At 38.1% G+C, this 23,423-nt stretch overlaps 1 long non-coding RNA gene across 1 annotated transcript; it reads left to right on the top strand.

Annotated features, from left to right (window-relative positions):
• Window positions 1–21,039: 21,039 nt before the first annotated feature.
• Window positions 21,040–23,202, top strand: LOC118487285. The gene is made up of 3 exons (XR_004881210.1): window positions 21,040–21,071; window positions 21,954–22,020; window positions 23,162–23,202. It is a non-coding gene; the product is annotated as an uncharacterized LOC118487285 (long non-coding RNA).
• The last annotated feature ends 221 nt before the right edge of the window (window positions 23,203–23,423 follow it).

Here is a 23,423-nt window from a genome sequence, read left to right as displayed (position 1 = left end):
AGGCGAATGTTTTGTAAACAACATTGTTGTTGATCATCTATGTATGTGGTATAAGTGTTCACTTGTTATTGTGAAGAGGTGGTTATGAAGCTGAAGAAGCAACTGAATGAGTTAGTCATTGAACAAAAAGGGTAAAATAGGCATCTGAGTAACTGAGTTTTGATGTTAGGACGTCAACATTTTCATTTTGTGTGTTTAGTTAGAGATGTCAAACTAAAATTAGTATCCAATACAAAATAAAATTAGTATAGGTCTATTGGTACCTAATAATAAATTGCATATATCAGAACACAAATATATAAAATGGCTTAATATTAAAGAAGGTATTAAAATGAATTCATCCAACAAGTTAATTGGGTGGTTCACATAAAAGAACTAAAAAAATAAAATGGGTCAACAATTCAATTGGGTTAAATATATTAACAGACATCAAAATAAAGCAGGTCAACATGTCAAATGGAGACCCTAGCTTTTAGGTGTATTTTTTTTTATCAATAACTTTTGTTGGGGTGCCATCCACTCTAACCCAAACAAACCACAAATGGTCATCATTTATCATCTATTGGTGTAGATCTTTGTTTGATCAATACTACTACTTATTTCAAAATAATCAGTTACACTAAAAACAAAAGTCAGGCCTACTCACCGTGATTCAAACAAGACTTTCATTTGCATGTGCCATTGATCGTAGTTTTGGCCGGTTAGTTTCAGTAACTATGTTTCATTTTGAATTAAAAGGGAATTAGCTTTATATAGAAACTTTGAATACATATAGAGACAAAGTTGGGATACTTATAAAATCGAACTAAAAATCTTTATATGCTTTTTTTATATATATGAATAAATCTATCGTTTTTTAACCAATATTTTTTTCCTTTTAACTTTATCAACTTATCATTTGTCGTGTAAGGATTTCATCACAATGATCAGAGTACAAGTTTGACATTAATCGATGAGTCTTAATAAAAGAAAAAAAAAACAAATACATATAATTTCCTAAAACACGTTTATAATATGTTTATGAATTTTATTAGTTGAGAATTCAACTAAAAGAATAATACAATATAATTTAAAAACAAACAATATAACATTTTGTATGGGTTTACGAAACATTTTTTAACTGAGATCTCATTAAAAATTAAAAGGTTATTAGCTTTACACGAAAACTACGAATACGCATGGAGATAAATTTAGGATACTGATGAAACGGAACAAATAAATTATTGTGGGAAGGGAAAAAAGATACTAATGACTTTGAAAATGTTGTTTATGTATCTTTTATTATTGAAAACTAAATTTTCCTAACCCGGGATGTTCCCGGGTGATAGCCTAGTTACTATTATTATATAAGTTACACGTACACTTCTCAATTTCATTTTAGTGATTATTATTTTATTATTTTATTCTTATAATTAATTCACCTGATTCACTTATTTGGCGTGTATAACTTCTAAAATATGACGTTTTATAAAACAATAAATATATCATTGGAACGAGAATATTTGTATCTACATTTTGAACCAAGTTTCATTAAAAAAGGAGTAGGTTCAAATATAATGTATTTTATAATTTAATTATTAGACGGTCACTAGGCCCGTCTAGGTACTTCATATTTCTAACAGTCAACTTACCCTTAATCTACCTGTCTAATATAAGTTTTTTATACACTTTATTTTAATAGAAAGGTCACCCATATACACGTCAATTAATTAGTATAACATTCCAACCAACTATATATATAAAATAGTTTTAAACCTATTTGGGTCGAATAATTATATTAAAAATAAAACTAGTTACTAGTGGTTAATAAATTTAAACAACCGTATAATTCTTATATGATAAAAATGGGAATGTTACATCCTCCCTACCTTGTTTTAAATCTCGTCCTCGAGATTTGGGCTATGATATCTCGTTTAGAGTTATGTCACGTCTTAGTCGATAAGAACAGTATTAAGGTAAATGACACAGAATCAAGACATGTTAAAATTTGGTGGATAATGATTAAGACTCAATGGTTCAACCGAATTAGTTTCAGAAATCGATGTTAAATGAACAAGATGAAATAATTTTCAAGGTGACTAGGTTCAAGTCAAAAGAGATATATGATCAGTAGATATCTAAATTCAATGTTTACAAGTCGTGAATGACTTTTAGAAACAAGAGAATTTATTGTCAAAAGAAAACTTTCTTTGATTGTCAATTGAGGAAGATTCAGAATCAACAAGCTCAAAATGAAATAGACGCACGAAAATAATTTGTCAATTATCGAATTATGATATGAGAAAAATCAATGTGTTGTGTGACACATGTGTCACTTCAACCATCAAACAAATGCCAAATCAATGAAATATTGTATTTCATACTTGGGATTTGTAAAAATATGTGCATCATTCGCACATATCAATACCTGTCCGATTTCAAGCCTTAAATCGCTTTCTGGAAGGTTATACGCAAACTGATGCGTAAATATAACCAATTAAATGCAACAAACACTCCGGAATAGTGAAATAGGCTTAACATACCTTAAATAACCTTTACATAACTTAGAAACAAGTTTTGGAGGGTTTGGTGTGTTGAAATCAAGTTTGTTCGATCGCAGGGACTAATTGTGTCAAACTACGAAACTATACCGATTTGTATAGTAACGAACCTTCCGGAACTTGATCATAAGTTAAATATGCCCTAAATACCCCTTACATAGCTTAGAAATAGGCTTTGAGGTGTTTGGTGCGCAAAAATAAACTTTTGGTCATTCAGGGACTAAAAGCGTCAAAAGTGCACAAGTTTGCATTTTCGCTCATATCTTACGTTCTGAATACATCCCGACATCCAAAAATTTATGTAATCTTTAAAATACTTTATTTTAGTGATTGGCATGATAAAATTCCATTCGTCGCTTAATTTGGACCGTTTTTGCGTTCGTTACGACTTCCGTAGTAATTTACCGAACAACGCAACCGTACAACCAAATGAGCCGACATCCGGGATATTTTTTAGCACATTTCAAGTTCCCTATACTTTACCTTCATTTTAGAGCCTTGAAATGAGGTTAACGTGGCTTAAACGTGACAAATATGAACCGAAATGCAAGATTCTGAAATTCAGGGACCAAAATTGACATTCTGCCATAGTTATCTTAGGAAGGGACCAAAATGAAAAATCTAAATTCCAGCTTTTTCCAGCTGTTCCCCTCATTTGCACATAGTTTTAATGAAACTATGGGCTCCCATGGTTTCATAAAACCATGGGCACATGTGTACGGATGAGATCGAAGCTCGTTTTACGATGAACGATCCTAACGGTTCTAGATTTCCTATAAATACCCACCATGTTTTTATTCATTCCTCACATTTGAATCTGATTCAAGCTCTCTAAGTGGAAGTATATGCTTCCTACCTGAGAGAGAATCGGGTTCAAATCTTGCGGGGACCTTCTGTAAGTATTCTTTCGCGTTTTTCATTCGTTTTTATCGTTAAAGTCAAACTGCGTTTGACTTTCTGCATTGACCAGTTTATGGTCAATGCGAAGTTCGTTTGAACTTCATAACGTGACCGTAATCACGATGGTTATAGTCCCTAGTGACTATACCTACCGATTACCACGTTATCTAGGCTCAGTGACGAGTCGTAGTTTCGGCCAAAATGCGTTTTCTCGCGTATTTTGTAACCAAACTACTCTAGGGTACTAAAACCGTTTGTTTTAATACCAAACCTATTTTCTAACTTAACTAAACATGTTCTAGCATGTTTAGCTCGTCACTTTTTAGATTAGTGCTTATGTAGGGTCGTAAGGTAAGCGATCTAAACAATCGCTTATACTTTCGAACCTGACCCGTTTGGTCGATCATTAGGATCCGACCAAACATGTTTAGTGACCATAGTTGTATAGGGAATAACCTTCTGAGGTTATACCTTATGGTCAATTCGTTTAAGTAGTTGTATGATAAGTAGTTTATATGCCTTAGGTAAATTACCAAAATGCCCTTTTCATACATAATTGGTAATTAAGCATATGTAACCTAAATTTTTGTCACATAACTGATTATGTAACATATTTAAACATGTTTTGGCATATAATACTTGTCACAGGGCTAGCTAGACGTCTCGAATGCGTTTTACGCAAACGACGCGTTAAAGTAGCGCAAGCTACCTAAACGGGTCGTGATGGGTCGTAAGCACTTAGGATAGGTTTCATTTTAGTATGAAGGCCTTGTTAAACTATATCATATGAGTTCCCACACTCATTTGGTTTACGAGACCTCATACTATCCGATCTCCCGATTTAGGTCCGGTTTATTTACGTAGTTATCTATACTAGGTGCCGTTTGATTCCGGGACTCCTCTAGCTTGCTTGGTAGTTGCTCAAGACTTCTAAGCACTCTCAAGTGAGTACATAGTCCCTCTTTTACTGTTTTCAACTGTTTTGGGGTGAAGCATGTGTACCTATCTGTTATTTTCATGATTTCAAAGTATAATTGATTATACATGTTAGTACTTATCTTTTGACAAACTAAATGACTATCTATGGTTTAAACACTGATTTTTCAAATATTATGAAATTAATTGTTTGAATAGTACTTATTTTTGTTCACCAGACCGGTTGGTAGTATGATATAGCGCTATAGGATTTGACACCCCATTCCTGTTGTCATGGAATGTCTGAAACCAATTTGTTGCTCCATCCAAATAGGGATTGCCTTTGTGGTATTTCTATAGTCTCAAAGGTGTATTTTGATACACTAGGTCTGAATGAATTCTTAAATCATATTATTTTTGTATATTAAGTTATACTCCTAAAAGTATAGTTTGATATGCTCTCATATGGGATATTGTACAAAAACCAACATATATTTTGTTAATCATTAAACCATAGTTTGATATGTTATCTTCATAATCCAAAGCATAGTTTTAATATGTTATTTTCAAACCAAAACATAGTTTAATATGTTATTTATAAATCCAAAGTATACTTTTGATATACTACTGAAAACTTATTTATTTTACCAACTAAAGTATGGTTAATATACTATTTACTTAATGACTGGTTTTTGGTTAGTGTTTAGATAACGGGACGGGTGTAATGTGATGAAAACATGGTAGATACGCCGCTGATACTTCTTATATATAAGTGTTTTCATCGCATTACATACCGTGGCGTTATTTAGTACACTTGGGTTAACGGTTTTGGAACTGAAATATATTCTAATATATTATTTATTCGACTTTCTTAAATCAAAGTATATTTTTATATATACTATAAACCTTTTTATCAAAATATTGTTTTTCAAACAATATATTTTTATACAAACTTATTCTACTTACTTATTTAATTTCCTATGTATTATTATTTTATATCATCTGATTTCTTATAAATGATTTATAAAAGAAAACCTTTTTCAAGGATCATGACTACTTTTTCTTAAACATTTTTCCTTAAACTTATAAGTCATGAATCCTAAATCAATAAAACCTATGTATCTCACAGGCATTTTTATGCTGACGTACCTATTTTTACACATGTTTCAGGTGCTGCTTTGTGATGATTGTTGATACATGCTACACTTAGGATGGACTCGTGCCTTAGCGACTTTAAAATTTGAAAGACAATATTTGTATTAATTTGATTTGTATTAAAACAATGAGTTCATTTATTCAATAAAATAAAATTATTTGATCCATGGTTGTGAAACAATGATTCTGTTACAACACTCCCCGACGTTTCCGCCACGTCTTGTTGTTTTACATGGTCGGGGTGTGACATGTTGACATTTATTGAAATGCAAGGATATACATATATACAACAGAGTTTAGTGTATCATAGATTAGCTCAAGCTACAAGTCTATACCGATGCCACGAGGTGTCGTAGTAATCGAAATAATAATAGCGGTGACTAAATGAGTTCACCATGCTTGAAACCAAATGAAAGTTCAACGAAATAAATCCGAATGTTAGTTTCAAACAATCTAGTAGGATTTTTTTATTGAAAATGAAACAATTGAATAATGTTTTTCGATCGAAAAGATCAAGAAATGCTCGATCGATGTTGTAGCCGTAGGAACTGTTAAGAGATACACTGAGATATGACATGAATTTGTGTATCATTATCTTAACACATCATTGTGTTAAGATTGCTTGAACATGATAAACTAATAAAGCGGATTCAATATAAATAAATAATTAAATCCGTATATGATGTGTGCAACGAGATTAGCGCAAGCTTCAGATTTGTGAAAACGTCACCACAAGGTGATCGTGATTAAAGAAACAATTCAATGAGGTCCGGTTTATTTACGTAGTTATCTATACTAGGTGCCGTTTGATTCCGGGACTCCTCTAGCTTGCTTGGTAGTTGCTCCAGACTTCTAAGCACTCTCAAGTGAGTACATAGTCCCCTCTTTTACTGTTTTCAACTGTTTTTGGGTGAAGCATGTGTACCTATCTATTATTTTCATGATTTCAAAGTATATTGATTATACATGTTAGTACTTATCTTTTGACAAACTAAATGACTATCTATGGTTTAAACACTGATTTTTCAAAGATTATGAAATTAATTGTTGGAATAGTACTTATTTTTGTTCACCAGACCGGTTGGTAGTATGATATAACGCTATAGGATTTGACACCCCATTCCTGTTGTCATGGAATGTCTGAAACCAATTTGTTGCTCCATCCAAATAGGGATTGCCTTTGTGGTATTTCTATAGTCTCAAAGGTGTATTTTGATACACTAGGTCTGAATGAATTCTTAAATCACATTAGTTTTGTATATTAAGTTATACTCCTAAAAGTATAGTTTGATATGCTCTCATATGGGATATTATACAAAAACCAACATATATTTTGTTAATCATTAAACCATAGTTTGATATGTTATCTTCATAATCCAAAGCATAGTTTTAATATGTTATTTTCAAACCAAAACATAGTTTAATATGTTATTTATAAATCCAAAGTATACTTTTGATATACTACTGAAAACTTATTTATTTTACCAACTAAAGTATGGTTAATATACTATTTACTTAATGACTGGTTTTTGGTTAGTGTTTAGATAATAGGACGGGTGTAATGTGATGAAAACATGGTAGATACGCCGCTGATACTTCTTATATATAAGTGTTTTCATCGCATTACATACCGTGGCGTTATTTAGTACACTTGGGTTAACGGTTTTGGAACTGAAATATATTCTAACATATTATTTATTCGACTTTCTTAAATCAAAGTATATTATACTCTGATACAATTAGTAACTTAAGGTGCGATCCCATACACATGCCTCTTCAAACCATTTCCAATTTATAACCTCACACCATTATCATACCTAATGGCACCGACCCACCGTTTCGCATAACCATATTTTATTCAATAGCAAGTTAACGGTTCCACACTAAACATTAATCACCACGGTTACCGTAACCGCTCTCGCCATCGATTCCGTCACACCAACGCTAAATAACCGAAGAGTATACACACCACGCTAAACAAACAGAGAATCTGCATATACAATCTTCAAAACAAGTATCAAAACGCTAAACAACCGGAGATTAAAATAAAACTGTATCGGTGGTGAACACACCGTAACAGAACCAATAAAACCATTCTAAAACAAGCGTCCGACAAAACTTTTCAAAAACCGTCATGACACGTGAGAATCAAATCAACGCGTCTCCTCTCCAACCACTGTTCTTCCCCGTCTCCCACCGTTTCACACACCATATAACCCTCACCGATCTGAATATTCACAATCATTCTTGCCGCAAACAAGTTTAGACGGTTAGGAAAGGGAGGCGCCACAAAACACCATAGTTTTTGCATGGTGGCGGTAGAGACGGTTACGGAGAAGAAGGGGAGAGATGGACGGGATCGATGGTGGTGGCCGTGATGGATGATGAAGTGTTTAGAGTGAGATGGCGGTTTGGTGGTGGTGTTGTTGTGGCGGTGGTTGATGGTGGTTTAGTGGCGATGCTGTGGAGGCGGTGGTTCGGTGGTGCTGTTGTGGTTGCGATGACTTGAGGTATTAGAAATCAGAAATATCTTTTAAGTTGAAAATTATAATCTGTATGTTTTAATGTTTCTAATGTACAATTTATGTGCAGTATTAATAAATAATAGTGTTTGATGTTATGTACAAGTTACAGGTTTAGTGGTGTTTTTAATTCTAATAAAAAGTTTAAATGTATGTTTTACAGAACTTTTCTATAATGGTCGATATGAAAGATAACATATATAGATAGTAAAATATGAGCATAACCAGAAGTTAGCTTATTAAAAATTGCAATGTGTATTTGCATTTATAAAAATATAAACAAATCAACATTAAATTAGGATAATTGGAACCAATTTTACCCATAGAATAATTTAAAATATGGTGAACTAAAGTCGAACTTCTACAAAATAACAAATTGTTAAATCAAATCATAAGTAACTTTATTTGGTCTGGTTTTAATTTTTAATAGTTAAGTAAAATAATATTGGTTAATTTGGTTGTCCCTGAAGGTCTATATTAGATTGGGTTTTAGAATTGGATAATTCCTTAAAACACTTTATGTATTTTAAAGTAAAATATTTGAATGTAGTGTTATAGAATGAGGATGTCACACCCCCAAAATCCACCTGCGGATAACACCCGCTTCGAGGGCGTGACTGACCAGGATCCAGCCACCAATTATACTGAGCATTGAATTAATAGTAGAAATATTTAATATCCAAAATAGTTAACAACATCGGAGTTTAAGTTCGATAATTAGTTTAACAAAACAGCGGAAGCATAACCAAAGTAGTTTTAAAGATAGTTCTTAGTTCAAAATAATTAACCCAACACACGGGTTTGACGAACACTACACATCCCCAAGCAGCAGCTCCTGAGTCACTGGTTACCTGCAAAGCATGCAGTAAGGGGTCAACAATAATGCTGAGTGAGTTCACTAGTTGTCCAGTTTTAGTTTACCAAAGACTTAAGTTGTTTAGATAAAGCATTTATAATCACGTTGTGGGGAGCTACCCCATCTGTAAGCTTACTAAACTGTGGATACCGAAACTGTTGACGGAATATAAATATTCGTGCCCCGAGTCAATGTCTATCGTCATTGACCATGTTGCAAGGTCTACTAGTTCACGCCCGATCCCCCCGGTCACGGTGTGAGGTTGTCAAACCTAATAGCGCTATCAACTAATAACCCGTTCGCCCCCGGCGATTAATCGGTACTGTAAGCAGGGACTTAAAGTGATAGAGTTTCGTTTAGTATGGCTAGTTGTGATTTATAAATAATATCCAAACGTATCTCCCCCGGAGATAGTAATTACCCATTCTGATTTCCCCCGGAGTAATGGGTCAAAAGTATTTTCCCAAAGTTGGTAGTTTGTTCGTGTCCCTCCGCGGGACGCATGCTTTTAGTGTGTGAACTCACCTTGGGTTGCTCGGCAGATTAGGTCACTTGTCAAATACATTGGTCACCACGTCCGGTTAGAAGGAGAAGCCGAAAACAAGGAGAAAGGAACCGAGAAGATGGAGTGTCCGAGTGATGGTCTTGACCGAGTTTCTTGTCCGGGATCCTTGAGCTTGAACCGAAAGTAGAAGAAGAGAAATGGGTTGTTGTTTGGGGTTTCTAGTTGAGAGAGAATAGGAGTGTTGGTGTGGGTATGTTTGTGTAGCAAATGAGGGAAAGTGGGGGAAAGTGGGGATTTATATACAAGGGGTCACGAGTTGGGCTTAGGGGTTTCGGCCCAAATGGTTTCGGCTCATGAGGCCCACTCGAGACCGAGTGGCCCACTCGCAACCGGGTGGTTGCGAGTCATGGTCTCGGGTCGTGGTCTCGGCTCTCATATATATCTATATATACTACATACACAACACACATATTATGTAAAAGTCATGTTTCATTTAATATCATATATATATACACAAAAATATTACAAGGTGTTCGTTCGGAAAAACCTAGAGTGTCACATTATCCCCAAGTTTTAAGAACTTTCGTCCCGAAAGTTAAGGCAGCCACTGTCAAGCTAGCGTGTTTTAACGGGGTGTCACATCATCCCCCCGTTAGTTTGGAATTTCGTCCCGAAATTCAGTTGTAGCTTCAGTGCTGGGGTTTTCGTTTGGGAACAACTGGGGATACTTAGACTTCATCTGGTCTTCCCGCTCCCAGGTAAACTCTGGGCCACGTCGTGAGTTCCAACGAACTCGTACGAGAGGTATCTGGCTACGTTTGAGGGTTTTGATCTCTCGATCCGTGATCTCAATCGGTTCCTCAGTAAAGTGTAGCTGTTCATCAATAGTGAGTTCCTTGAAAGGAATTATGAGTGTTTCGTCTGACAGACACTTCTTCAGATTAGACACGTGAAAAACGTTGTGCACTGCACTCAGCTCTGCAGGCAGGTTCAATCTATAAGCAACCTTACCGATTTTCTCGGTGATTTCGAATGGTCCAACATATCGTGGATTCAGCTTGCCTCGTTTACCGAAACGGACCACACCCTTCCAGGGTGAGACTTTAAGTAGAACCCGGTCCCCGACCTGGAATTCTAGCGGTTTCCTACGCTTATCAGCGTAGCTTTTCTGACGGTCACGAGCTGCTGCCATGCGTTGCCTTATCTGTGAAATCTTTTCCGTTGAATCTACCACTAGTTCTGGGCCTGTGAGTTGACTATCACCGACTTCCGCCCAGCAGAGAGGTGATCGGCATTTACGACCGTACAATGCCTCAAAAGGTGCCGCCTGAATGCTAGTGTGGTAGCTGTTATTGTAGGAGAATTCCACCAGCGGTAGATGCTTCTCCCAGTTCTTGCCAAAATCGATCACACATGCTCTAAGCATGTCTTCCAGGGTTTGAATGGTGCGTTCAGACTGCCCATCCGTTTGTGGGTGGTAAGCGGTGCTCATGTCCAAACGTGAGCCAAAGGATTTGTGCATAGCTTGCCACAACTCGGAAGTAAAACGAGCGTCTCGGTCGGAAATAATAGAAGTTGGCACCCCGTGCCTGGAGACTACTTCTTTTAAATAGATTTCTGCTAAGGTAGAGAACTTGTCTGTTTCCTTAATGGCCAGAAAGTGCGCGGACTTGGTCAATCGATCTACTATCACCCAAATAGTATCATTCCCGCGTTGGGATCTAGGTAGCCCCGTAACAAAATCCATGGAAATTTGCTCCCATTTCCACTTCGGGATTTCGGGTTGCTGGAGTAGGCCTGCTGGTTTCTGATATTCGACCTTGACTCTTGCGCAGGTCAAACATTTGCCAACGTAAGCGGCTATGTGGGCTTTCATGCCAGGCCACCAGTAAGTGGTCCTTAAGTCGTGGTACATCTTATCTGAACCAGGATGTACTGAATAACGAGACTTATGGGCTTCGTCCATCACTAGTTCTCGTAGGTCTCCGTAAAGTGGGACCCAAATGCGCCCTGCCACATAGTAGGCGCCGTCTTCTTTTTGCTCTAATCGTTGTCTTGATCCCCGCAGGGACTCGGCCCTGATGTTTTCCGGTTTCAATGCTTCAACTTGAGCATTTCGGATCTGGGTAGGGAGGTTAGACTGGATGGTAAGTTGTAACGCTCGCACGCGCTTTGGTATGGTGTCCTTTCGGCTGAGGGCGTCTGCCACGACATTGGCCTTGCCCGGATGATACTTTATGGCGCATTCGTAGTCATTCAAGAGTTCGACCCATCTACGTTGTCGCATGTTTAATTCCTTTTGCTTAAGGATATGCTCGAGACTCCTGTGATCGGTGTAAATGGTGCACTTGGTACCGTACAGGTAATGTCTCCATATCTTAAGCGCGAAGACCACTGCTCCCAGTTCCAAATCATGCGTTGTGTAGTTCCTTTCGTGTGTCTTGAGTTGTCGAGATGCGTAAGCAATAACCTTGTCGCGTTGCATTAACACATAACCGAGCCCATGGATGGACGCATCACAGTAAACCACAAAGTCGTCAGTGCCTTCAGGCAACGAGAGAATAGGAGCACTACAGAGATTATCCTTTAGTTTCTGAAACGCGGTTTCCTGAGCTTCACCCCATTTGTAAACCATACCCTTCTGATTAAGAGCCGTGAGAGGCTGAGCGATCTTCGAGAATCCCAAGATAAATCTTCGATAGTATCCCGCCAGTCCCAAGAATTGGCGGACTTCGGTCGGAGTCTTAGGGGTAGGCCAATTCTTTATAGAGTCGATCTTTGCAGGGTCAACGTGAATTCCATCTTTGTTAACCACGTGCCCCAGGAAATGGACTTCTCGAAGCCAGAAGTCGCATTTCGAGAACTTGGCATACAGTTGCTCATCGCGAAGGAGTTCGAGGATAAGGCGTAGGTGCTGTTCATGCTCTTCCTGACTTTTCGAGTAGATCAGGATGTCGTCTATAAACACGATCACAAACTTGTCGAGGTAGGGTTTGCACACTCTGTTCATGAGATCCATGAATACCGCGGGCGCGTTGGTCATTCCAAAGGGCATAACGAGGAATTCATAATGACCATAACGAGTTCTGAATGCAGTTTTGGAGATGTCTTCATTACGGACCCTTAACTGATGGTAGCCTGATCGCAGGTCAATCTTAGAATAGTAGCTCGATCCTTGCAACTGATCAAAGAGGTCGTCAATTCGCGGGAGAGGGTAACGATTCTTGATGGTAACCTTGTTCAGCTCACGATAGTCAATGCACATTCGGAACGTGCCATCCTTCTTCTTAACAAAGAGTACCGGTGCTCCCCAGGGTGATGAACTAGGGCGGATAAACCCTTTATCCAATAGTTCCTGTAGCTGAGTAGAGAGTTCCTTCAATTCTGCGGGGGCTAGTCGATAAGGCGCACGAGCTATAGGCGCTGCTCCGGGAGCTAGCTCGATTTGGAATTCGACCTGACGGTGGGGAGGGAGTCCAGGTAATTCCTCAGGAAATACCTCGGGGTAGTCACGCACTACCAGAAAATCTTCAATCCTCTTTCCCTTTTCCCGTGTGTTGGTGACAAGTGCTAAGATAGCGGTGTGCCCTTTTCGTAAACACTTCTGGGCTTTCAAGAAAGAGATAACGCCGGAGATTTCTCCGCTTTTGCCACCTTGTACAATGAGGGGTTTGCCAGAACGACGGGGAATACGAACTGCTTTCTCTTGACAGAGGATCTCAGCGCGATGCTTGGATAGCCAATCCATACCAATAACGACGTCGAAGCTTCCAAGAGTAACAGGGAAAAGATCGATACTAAATGTCTGACCAGACAATTCTAGTCGGCAGCCTTTGATAACATGTGAGGCCTCGATGTTTCTACCATTAGCTAACTCGACGATATGAGGAGAACTTAGTAACGAAAGCGGACGCTTAAGCTTCTTACTAATACGTAGGGACACATAACTAGCATCGGCACCGGAATCAAATAATACAGAAACATAACGATCATCAAGTAGGAACTTACCCGCCACGACATTGGGGTCATTCCTTGCTTCTCCAGCTCCAATCACGAAAGCTCTTCCCCTAGCACCATTCCCAGCATTGTTGTTCTGATCGTTGTTTCCAGCTCCCTGATTGTTGTTGCGGTTCTGGTTTAGTTCAGGGCAATTCTTCTTGTAGTGCCCCTCGGCTCCACACTGGAAACAACCCTTAGCGTTCCCGTGATGTTGTTGCTGCTGGTTCTGCCCCACGGGACGTGGACTCCTACAGTCCTTGGCCTCATGCCCCATTTTGTTACATCGCTGACACTGACCTTTCACACACTGCCCGCTGTGATGTCGATTGCACTTGTTGCACTTGGGGTGGTTACCACGATAGCCACCCTGTTGTTGAGTGCCCTTGTTGTTTTCGGTTTTCCTTTGCTGAGCTGGGGCCTGAGTGGGGTTAGCATCCTTGCTTTGATTTCCTTCCCACTTACGCTTGTTGTCACTAGAACTTCCGACAGTAGCACTGATCCTTTTGGGCAACCTGCCCTCCTCCACGGCCTGATCAGTGAGTTTGTGAGCAAGTCGAACGATCGGCTGAATGGTAGTGTGGTTGGCTGAAGTTACATGGCTTCGAATTTCTGGAGCCAAACCCTTGATGTACAGTTCGATTCTTCGATACATAGGTCGAGACATATTTGGGCAAAGAGCAGCATAGTCATTGGACAGTTTGGTGTAGGTTTCAATCTCTGACCCAACCATCTTAAGCGCATAGTACTCGTTTTCAAGCTTGTGGACGTCATCCCGGTGACAGTACTCCTCCTTAATCATGTCCTTGAAATCCTCCCATGCCGTAGCATTAGCAGTTTCCAACCCAAACATCTGAATTTGCGCCTTCCACCAAGAAAGCGCGTTTCCTTCAAGCGTAGCAGTAGCAAACTTCACCCAATTCGCAGGGGGACACTCACAAACAGCAAAGACAGCTTCAACTTTCTCAATCCAATGCAGAAGACCTATGGCACCCTCAGTGCCGTTGAAAGGGAGAGGCTTGCAATCCATGAAGGTTTTGAAAGTACACACGGGTGGTTGCGCAGGTGCATGCTGACCTGTTCGTGAGAAGCGAAGCGTATAGACTTAGAGGCGAAAAGACGATGTGGCGGTAGGATCTAAACATCCTAAAACAACGAGCTTACCTATAGGGTGAGCTGCGAAAGCTGCAGCCACTGTGTTGAGCAGGTTAGTGAACTGAGCCTGTGTCATGTTAATGTTTCCTCTTCCACGTCCACTCATTGTCTTCATAACCAGAAAACACAGTATGAGAGTGATGTAGCGAGAATGAGATAGAAGAGAGAGGTGTATCTATCTAATTAGGCACACTAGTACGTATAGTAAAACAGGAAACATAAGGTAAGCAAACAAGTAAACACTGGTCCGAGCTATGAGGTCGAAAGTGTTGAGCCTTGCACTTGGAGTGTAGTGTCGTCGCGAGTCACGGGTTATAGTCTGGTTTTCTCCAAAAAGATTTTCCCCTTTTTTTTTTTAAAACCAAGTTCACTATAACCAATGGCTCTGATACCAATCTGTCACACCCCCAAAATCCACCCGCGGATAACACCCGCTTCGAGGGCGTGACTGACCAGGATCCAGCCACCAATTATACTGAGCATTGAATTAATAGTAGAAATATTTAATATCCAAAATAGTTAACAACATCGGAGTTTAAGTTCGATAATTAGTTTAACAAAACAGCGGAAGCATAACCAAAGTAGTTTTAAAGATAGTTCTTAGTTCAAAATAATTAACCCAACACACGGGTTTGACGAACACTACACATCCCCAAGCAGCAGCTCCTGAGTCACTGGTTACCTGCAAAGCATGCAGTAAGGGGTCAACAATAATGCTGAGTGAGTTCACTAGTTGTCCAGTTTTAGTTTACCAAAAACTTAAGTTGTTTAGATAAAGCATTTATAATCACGTTGTGGGGAGCTACCCCATCTGTAAGCTCACTAAACTGTGGATACCGAAACTGTTGACGGAATATAAATATTCGTGCCCCGAGTCAATGTCTATCGTCATTGACCATGTTGCAAGGTCTACTAGTTCACGCCCGATCCCCCCGGTCACGGTGTGAGGTTGTCAAACCTAATAGCGCTATCAACTAATAACCCGTTCGCCCCCGGCGATTAATCGGTACTGTAAGCAGGGACTTAAAGTGATAGAGTTTCGTTTAGTATGGCTAGTTGTGATTTATAAATAATATCCAAACGTATCTCCCCCGGAGATAGTAATTACCCATTCTGATTTCCCCCGGAGTAATGGGTCAAAAGTATTTTCCCAAAGTTGGTAGTTTGTTCATGTCCCTCCGCGGGACGCATGCTTTTAGTGTGTGAACTCACCTTGGGTTGCTCGGCAGATTAGGTCACTTGTCAAATACGTTGGTCACCACGTCCGGTTAGAAGGAGAAGCCGAAAACAAGGAGAAAAGAACCGAGAAGATGGAGTGTCCGAGTGATGGTCTTGACCGAGTTTCTTGTCCGGGATCCTTGAGCTTGAACCGAAAGTAGAAGAAGAGAAATGGGTTGTTGTTTGGGGTTTCTAGTTGAGAGAGAATAGGAGTGTTGGTGTGGGTATGTTTGTGTAGCAAATGAGGGAAAGTGGGGGAAAGTGGGGATTTATATACAAGGGGTCACGAGTTGGGCTTAGGGGTTTCGGCCCAAATGGTTTCGGCTCATGAGGCCCACTCGAGACCGAGTGGCCCACTCGCAACCAGGTGGTTGCGAGTCATGGTCTCGGGTCGTGGTCTCGGCTCTCATATATATCTATATATACTACATACACAACACACATATTATGTAAAAGTCATGTTTCATTTAATATCATATATATATACACAAAAATATTACAAGGTGTTCGTTCGGAAAAACCTAGAGTGTCACAGAGGATAAAGCAAAATGAAAAAAAATGTTTTTCTTAAAATTGAGAATTTTGCGTTTCATATAGCAATGCTAAAATTAAGATATTTGCATAAAACTAATCAACATCCCGCTCCAACGTGCGGGTTAACGTCAACTCGTTTTTATATATACTGTAAACCTTTTTATCAAAATATTGTTTTTCAAACAATATATTTTAATACAAACTTATTCTACTTACTTATTTAATTTCCTATGTATTATTATTTTATATCATCTGATTTCTTATAAATGATTTATAAAAGAAAACCTTTTTCAAGGATCATGATTACTTTTTTTTAAACATTTTTCCTTAAACTTATAAGTCATGAATCCTAAATCAATAAAACCTATGTATCTCACAGGCATTTTTATGCTGACGTACCTATTTTTACACATGTTTCAGGTGCTGCTTTGTGATGATTGTTGATACATGCTACACTTAGGATGGACTCGTGCCTTAGCGACTTTAAAATTTGAAAGACAATATTTGTATTAATTTGATTTGTACTAAAACAATGAGTTCATTTATTCAATAAAACAAAATTATTTGATCCATGGTTGTGAAACAATGATTCTGTTACAACACTCCCCGACGTTTCCGCCACGTCTTGTTGTTTTACGTGGTCGGGGTGTGACAGAAAAGTTGGTATCAGAGCCAATGGTTATAGGGAATTAGGTTATTAGGTTATTAGTAATGCTTTGACCTAGACTATAACCTTCCTAGGACCCTAACATAAGTTATCTTGTGTTTAGCTTTTAAAACAATACCGTCACTTATTCTTAAGTGACAACCACAATAAGAACACAAATTTCTATCCCGCTTTGAAAACTAATCATCTGTTCTAGGATGATTTATTATATGGTTTTGAACCCTTTAAGTTTTCAAAATCCCGTCAAAGTTTGGTCTAAATAATGTGAACACGTGCAAACTGGAAGGGTGGATGCCTGTACCCTGAGTTTTCTGTCTAAGGCTAGAGTGTTTGTACAAATCCGCAGTATCGGACCAGTCACTCTTACCTGGGAACTCTTGGGGTGAGTATCCACTTATAGGCGAGCATGTCTTCGCGATACATTATTTTTGACCTATTTACTTTGATTAATCACCGTGGGTCGTTTGTTGCTTTGTAGTAACAAACAAATGACCACCATCTTTGCTTTCATCAATTTTGTCTCGTCTCATTCTTTTTGTCTAATCCTTTCACTTGTTTTCCTTCCTGTTTCCCCTTTTAGAATGCCTCCTCGACGCGAAAATCCGCTCTCAAATGCCGAAATGGCAGATATTCTGGCACGGCACATGGCTGCCGCACTCCCAAACATTATAGCTCAAGTGAACCAAGCTAACAACAACCAGAATGCTCCCTGCAATTTCAAAAGTTTCAATTCAGCTAACCCCCTCAAATTTAGCGGTTCTAAAGGAGCAACTGGGCTCCTACAGTGGTTCGAAAGCATTGAAAGTACGTTTCGTCACGTTCAGTGCCCTGAAAATCGGAAAGTCGAGTTTGCATCTAGTGTATTTCAGAAGAGGGCTCTCACATGGTGGAACGGAATTATGAGGGATCGTGGTGCTGAGGTCGCATTAGCACAAACTTGGGCTGAGCTTAGGGCTCTTATGATGAGGGAGTTTTGTCCTCATCATGAATTGAGGGCTTTAGAATGGGAATTTGATGACCTGAAGCAAGTCAGCGGTGAGCATCGCGCCTATACTGACCGCTATGAGGAATTGAGCCTGCTATGTCCTGCTATGGTTACACCTGTGGATAAGGCGATTGAGAAATATATTGATGGTCTTCCTGACCTAGTTCAGGATATTGTTACTGGCAGCAACCCTACTACTGTCAGACAAGCCATTGAATTATCTGCCACTCTGACTGAATCCTACATTCAGGAAGAAAAAGCTTTTTCGAAAAGGCGACCCAAGACCATCCGACAAGACTGCTCCAGCTGAGCCAAAGGAAGAGCAGGTTTAAGGATCCAAGAAGAAAAAGCGTAAGGCTTCTCAAAACTGCGCCATCACTGCTCAAGAGAAGCAGGTTGCACCAAACCAGCCAGCACAACTTCGTAAAATGCAAAACTATGTTGGTACCGCACCTTTGTGCAACAAGTGCAACCGTCATCATCTGGAGCAGGAGCAGTGTCACAAATGTACCCACTGTGGGCGGTTGGGACATTTGATCAACGTCTGCCGTTATGCAAATCAAGCTGCTGCAAACCCTGCTGCTGTTCAAGCACGGTTCCCACCGGGGTCATGTTATAACTGTGGTGACCTTACTCACTACAGAAACAATTGCCCAAAACTTGTTAACATACCTCCAGCGCGTGGACGAGCATTTAACATCAATGAGGCAAACGTAAACAATGATGCAGCAGTGAACAATTAGTGTTTTGTTATTTCCTCTGGTTGTTATCTTTTGACATTTAAAGATAAGTCAGTTGTTATATAAATAAAAATTCATCGTTTTTATTTTTAACTGATGCAATTGTATGAATGTTTGATGCAACCTTATGATGTCAACACAATGACAAACTACTCGTGTGGTTCTGTCATTATTATGATCACTTGTGATCTCCCTAAGAACCTTTAACGCTCGTTTCTTTTAAGAAACAAAGCCAAACTCCTGTTGAAGATCCTTCTATCCCCATAGATAGATTCTTAATGATTAAAGTGCCAAATAAAATCCACGGATTGGATTTCCTGGTGTGCTTTAATTATCCGTGTCCAAAGATAACAAATTAAAGATCAAGTTAACTAATTATGTGATTATGTGCTTATATGTTTTCTTATATGTTTTGTGTGATCCATCCAAATCCTCATAAAATCTTCCATATCTTATATGAGGGATTCATAGTAGGATATCCAAAGGTACTATCTTAAATCCTTAATGGAATTCTACGTTGTAGTAAAGTCCCTTGGGTTTTAAAGTACTATACTATAATTGGACCCCTTGAGTGGTCTAGTTAAACAGATTGATTTGAAAATCTGGTTAGAAATATCATGTGATGATATAATTGAAAAGATCCCTTAAAGTGGTCTATTTAAGGAGATCGTACGACGGTCTAGTTAAGGAGATCATGTGTTGATCTAGTTAAAAAGATCGTTCATTGATCTAGTTAAAAAGATCCTTTGGTGGTCTAGTCAAATCGCTTCATGTTTATTCAATTGATTTTTTCCCTTACGCATTATGAAATGAACTGTGCAGACTGTGCAAGGAATTACGTAATTATGGAGGCCTACATAATTATGGAATTCAGTGCACAGAAACCACAAGAAGTTTTGTCATGTGTTAAGACCTATAGTGACAAGAGTAATGATACGGGAGAAGTCTTGGACCTTGACCGATGTCATTTTATCTTACACTCCCCAATTCTGATTTCAAGCACACACAAGTTTCCTATGATAAGTCTTCATGAGAAACGTTCTTCTGTCCATAGTTCGAAACTCCATATTTTGTTACTACAAGGACTTCACTTTGATAGTTGTCAATTTCACTAAGAATCCTAACATGGCCCAGAGTTTTACTTAGGGTTCGAGGGATTCATTCGAAAGCGAAACCATCACAGTTGTCTTCACAAGTTCCCCTAAAATTAAATTTCGGGACGAAATTTCCTAAAGTAGGGGAGACTGTGACACCTGTGTCACTTCAACCATCAAACAAATGCCAAATCAATGAAATATTGTATTTCATACTTGGTATTTGTAAAAATATGTGCATCGTTTGCACATATCAATTCCTGTCCGATTTCAAGCCTTGAATCGCTTTCTGGAAGGTTATACGCAAACTGATGCGTAAATATAACCAATTAAATGCAACAAACACTCCGGAATAGTTAAACAGGCTTAACATACCTTAAATAACCTTTACATAACTTAGAAACAAGTTTTGGAGGGTTTGGTGTGTTGAAATCAAGTTTGTTCGATCGCAGGGACTAATTGTGTCAAACTGCGAAACTATACCGATTTGTATAGTAACGAACCTTCCAGAACTTGATCATAAGTTAAATATGCCCTAAATATCCCGTACACAACTTAGAAATAGGCTTTGAGGTGTTTGGTGCGCAAAAATAAACTTTTGGTCATTCAGGGACTAAAAGCGTCAAAAAGTGCACAAGTTTGCATTTTCGCTCATATCTTACGTTCTGAATACATCCGGACACCCAAAAATTTATGTAATCTTTAAAATACTTTGTTTTAGTGATTGGCATGATAAAATTCCATTCGTCGCTAAATTTGGATCGTTTTTGCGTTCGTTACGACTTCCGTCGTAATTTACCGAACAACGCAACCGTACGACCAAACGAGCCGACATCCGGGATATTTTTGAGCACATTTCAAGTTCCCTATACTTTACCTTCATTTTAGAGCCTTGAAATGAGGTTAACGGGGCTTAAACGTGACAAATATGAACCGAAATACAAGATTCTGAAGTTCAGGGACCAAAATTGACATTCTGCCATAGTTATCTTAGGAAGGGACCAAAATGAAAAATCTAAATTCCAGCTTTTTCCAGCTATTCCCCTCATTTGCACATAGTTTTAATGAAACTATGGGCTCCCATGGTTTCATAAAACCATGGGCACATGTGTACGGATGAGATCGAAGCTCGTTTTACGATGAACGATCCTAACGGTTCTAGATTTCCTATAAATACCCACCATGTTTTTATTCATTCCTCACATTTGAATCTGATTCAAGCTCTCTAAGTGGAAGTATATGCTTCCTACCTGAGATAGAATCGGGTTCAAATCTTGCGGGGACCTTCTGTAAGTATTCTTTCGCGTTTTTCATTCGTTTTTATTGTTAAAGTCAAACTGCGTTTGACTTTCTGCATTGACCAGTTTATGGTCAATGCGAAGTTCGTTTGAACTTCATAACGTGAGCGTAATCACGATGGTTATAGTCCCTAGTGACTATACCTACCGATTACCACGTTATCTAGGCTCAGTGACGAGTCGTAGTTTCGGCCAAAATGCGTTTTCTCGCGTATTTTGTAACCAAACTACTCTAGGGTACTAAAACCATTTGTTTTAATACCAAACCTGTTTTCTAACTTAACTAAACATGTTCTAGCATGTTTAGCTCATCACTTTTTAGATTAGTGCTTATGTAGGGTCGTAAGGTAAGCGATCTAAACAATCGCTTATACTTTCGAACCTGACCCGTTTGGTCGATCATTAGGATCCGACTAAACATGTTTAGTGACCATAGTTGTATAGGGAATAACCTTCTGAGGTTATACCTTATGGTCAATTCGTTTAAGTAGTTGTATGATAAGTAGTTTATATGCCTTAGGTAAATTACCAAAATGCCCTTTTCATACATAATTGGTAATTAAGCATATGTAACCTAAATTTTTGTCACATAACTGATTATGTAACATATTTAAACATGTTTTGGCATATAATACTTGTCATAGGGCTAGCTAGACGTCTCGAATGCGTTTTACGCAAACGACGCGTTAAAGTAGCGCAAGCTACCTAAACGGGTCGTGATGGGTCGTAAGCACTTAGGATAGGTTTCATTTTAGTATGTAGGCCTTGTTAAACCATATCATATGAGTTCCCACACTCATTTGGTTTACGAGACCTCATACTATCCGATCTCTCGATTTAGGTCCGGTTTATTTACGTAGTTATCTATACTAGGTGCCGTTTGATTCCGGGACTCCTCTTGCTTGCTTGGTAGTTGCTCAAGACTTCTAAGCACTCTCAAGTGAGTACATAGTCCCCTCTTTTACTGTTTTCAACTGTTTTGGGGTGAAGCATGTGTACCTATCTGTTATTTTCATGATTTCAAAGTATAATTGATTATACATGTTAGTACTTATCTTTTGACAAACTAAATGACTATCTATGGTTAAACACTGATTTTTCAAATATTATGAAATTAATTGTTGGAATAGTACTTATTTTTGTTCACCAGACCGGTTGGTAGTATGATATAGCGCTATAGGATTTGACACCCCATTCCTGTTGTCATGGAATGTCTGAAACCAATTTGTTGCTCCATCCAAATAGGGATTGCCTTTGTGGTATTTCTATAGTCTCAAAGGTGTATTTTGATACACTAGGTCTGAATGAATTCTTAAATCATATTATTTTTGTATATTAAGTTATACTCCTAAAAGTATAGTTTGATATGCTCTCATATGGGATATTGTACAAAAACCAACATATATTTTGTTAATCATTAAACCATAGTTTGATATGTTATCTTCATAATCCAAAGCATAGTTTTAATATGTTATTTTCAAACCAAAACATAGTTTAATATGTTATTTATAAATCCAAAGTATACTTTTGATATACTACTGAAAACTTATTTATTTTACCAACTAAAGTATGGTTAATATACTATTTACTTAATGACTGGTTTTTGGTTAGTGTTTAGATAACGGGACGGGTGTAATGTGATGAAAACATGGTAGATACGCCGCTGATACTTCTTATATATAAGTGTTTTCATCGCATTACATACCGTGGCGTTATTTAGTACACTTGGGTTAACGGTTTTGGAACTGAAATATATTCTAATATATTATTTATTCGACTTTCTTAAATCAAAGTATATTTTTATATATACTATAAACCTTTTTATCAAAATATTGTTTTTCAAACAATATATTTTTATACAAACTTATTCTACTTACTTATTTAATTTCCTATGTATTATTATTTTATATCATCTGATTTCTTATAAATGATTTATAAAAGAAAACCTTTTTCAAGGATCATGACTACTTTTTCTTAAACATTTTTCCTTAAACTTATAAGTCATGAATCCTAAATCAATAAAACCTATGTATCTCACAGGCATTTTTATGCTGACGTACCTATTTTTACACATGTTTCAGGTGCTGCTTTGTGATGATTGTTGATACATGCTACACTTAGGATGGACTCGTGCCTTAGCGACTTTAAAATTTGAAAGACAATATTTGTATTAATTTGATTTGTATTAAAACAATGAGTTCATTTATTCAATAAAATAAAATTATTTGATCCATGGTTGTGAAACAATGATTCTGTTACAACACTCCCCGACGTTTCCGCCACGTCTTGTTGTTTTACATGGTCGGGGTGTGACATGTTGACATTTATTGAATTGCAAGGATA

This window comes from Helianthus annuus, chromosome 15 (assembly GCF_002127325.2).
Source record: "Helianthus annuus cultivar XRQ/B chromosome 15, HanXRQr2.0-SUNRISE, whole genome shotgun sequence".
Classification (NCBI taxonomy): Eukaryota; Viridiplantae; Streptophyta; class Magnoliopsida; order Asterales; family Asteraceae; genus Helianthus; species Helianthus annuus.
This window is presented reverse-complemented; position numbering and strand designations above follow the sequence as displayed.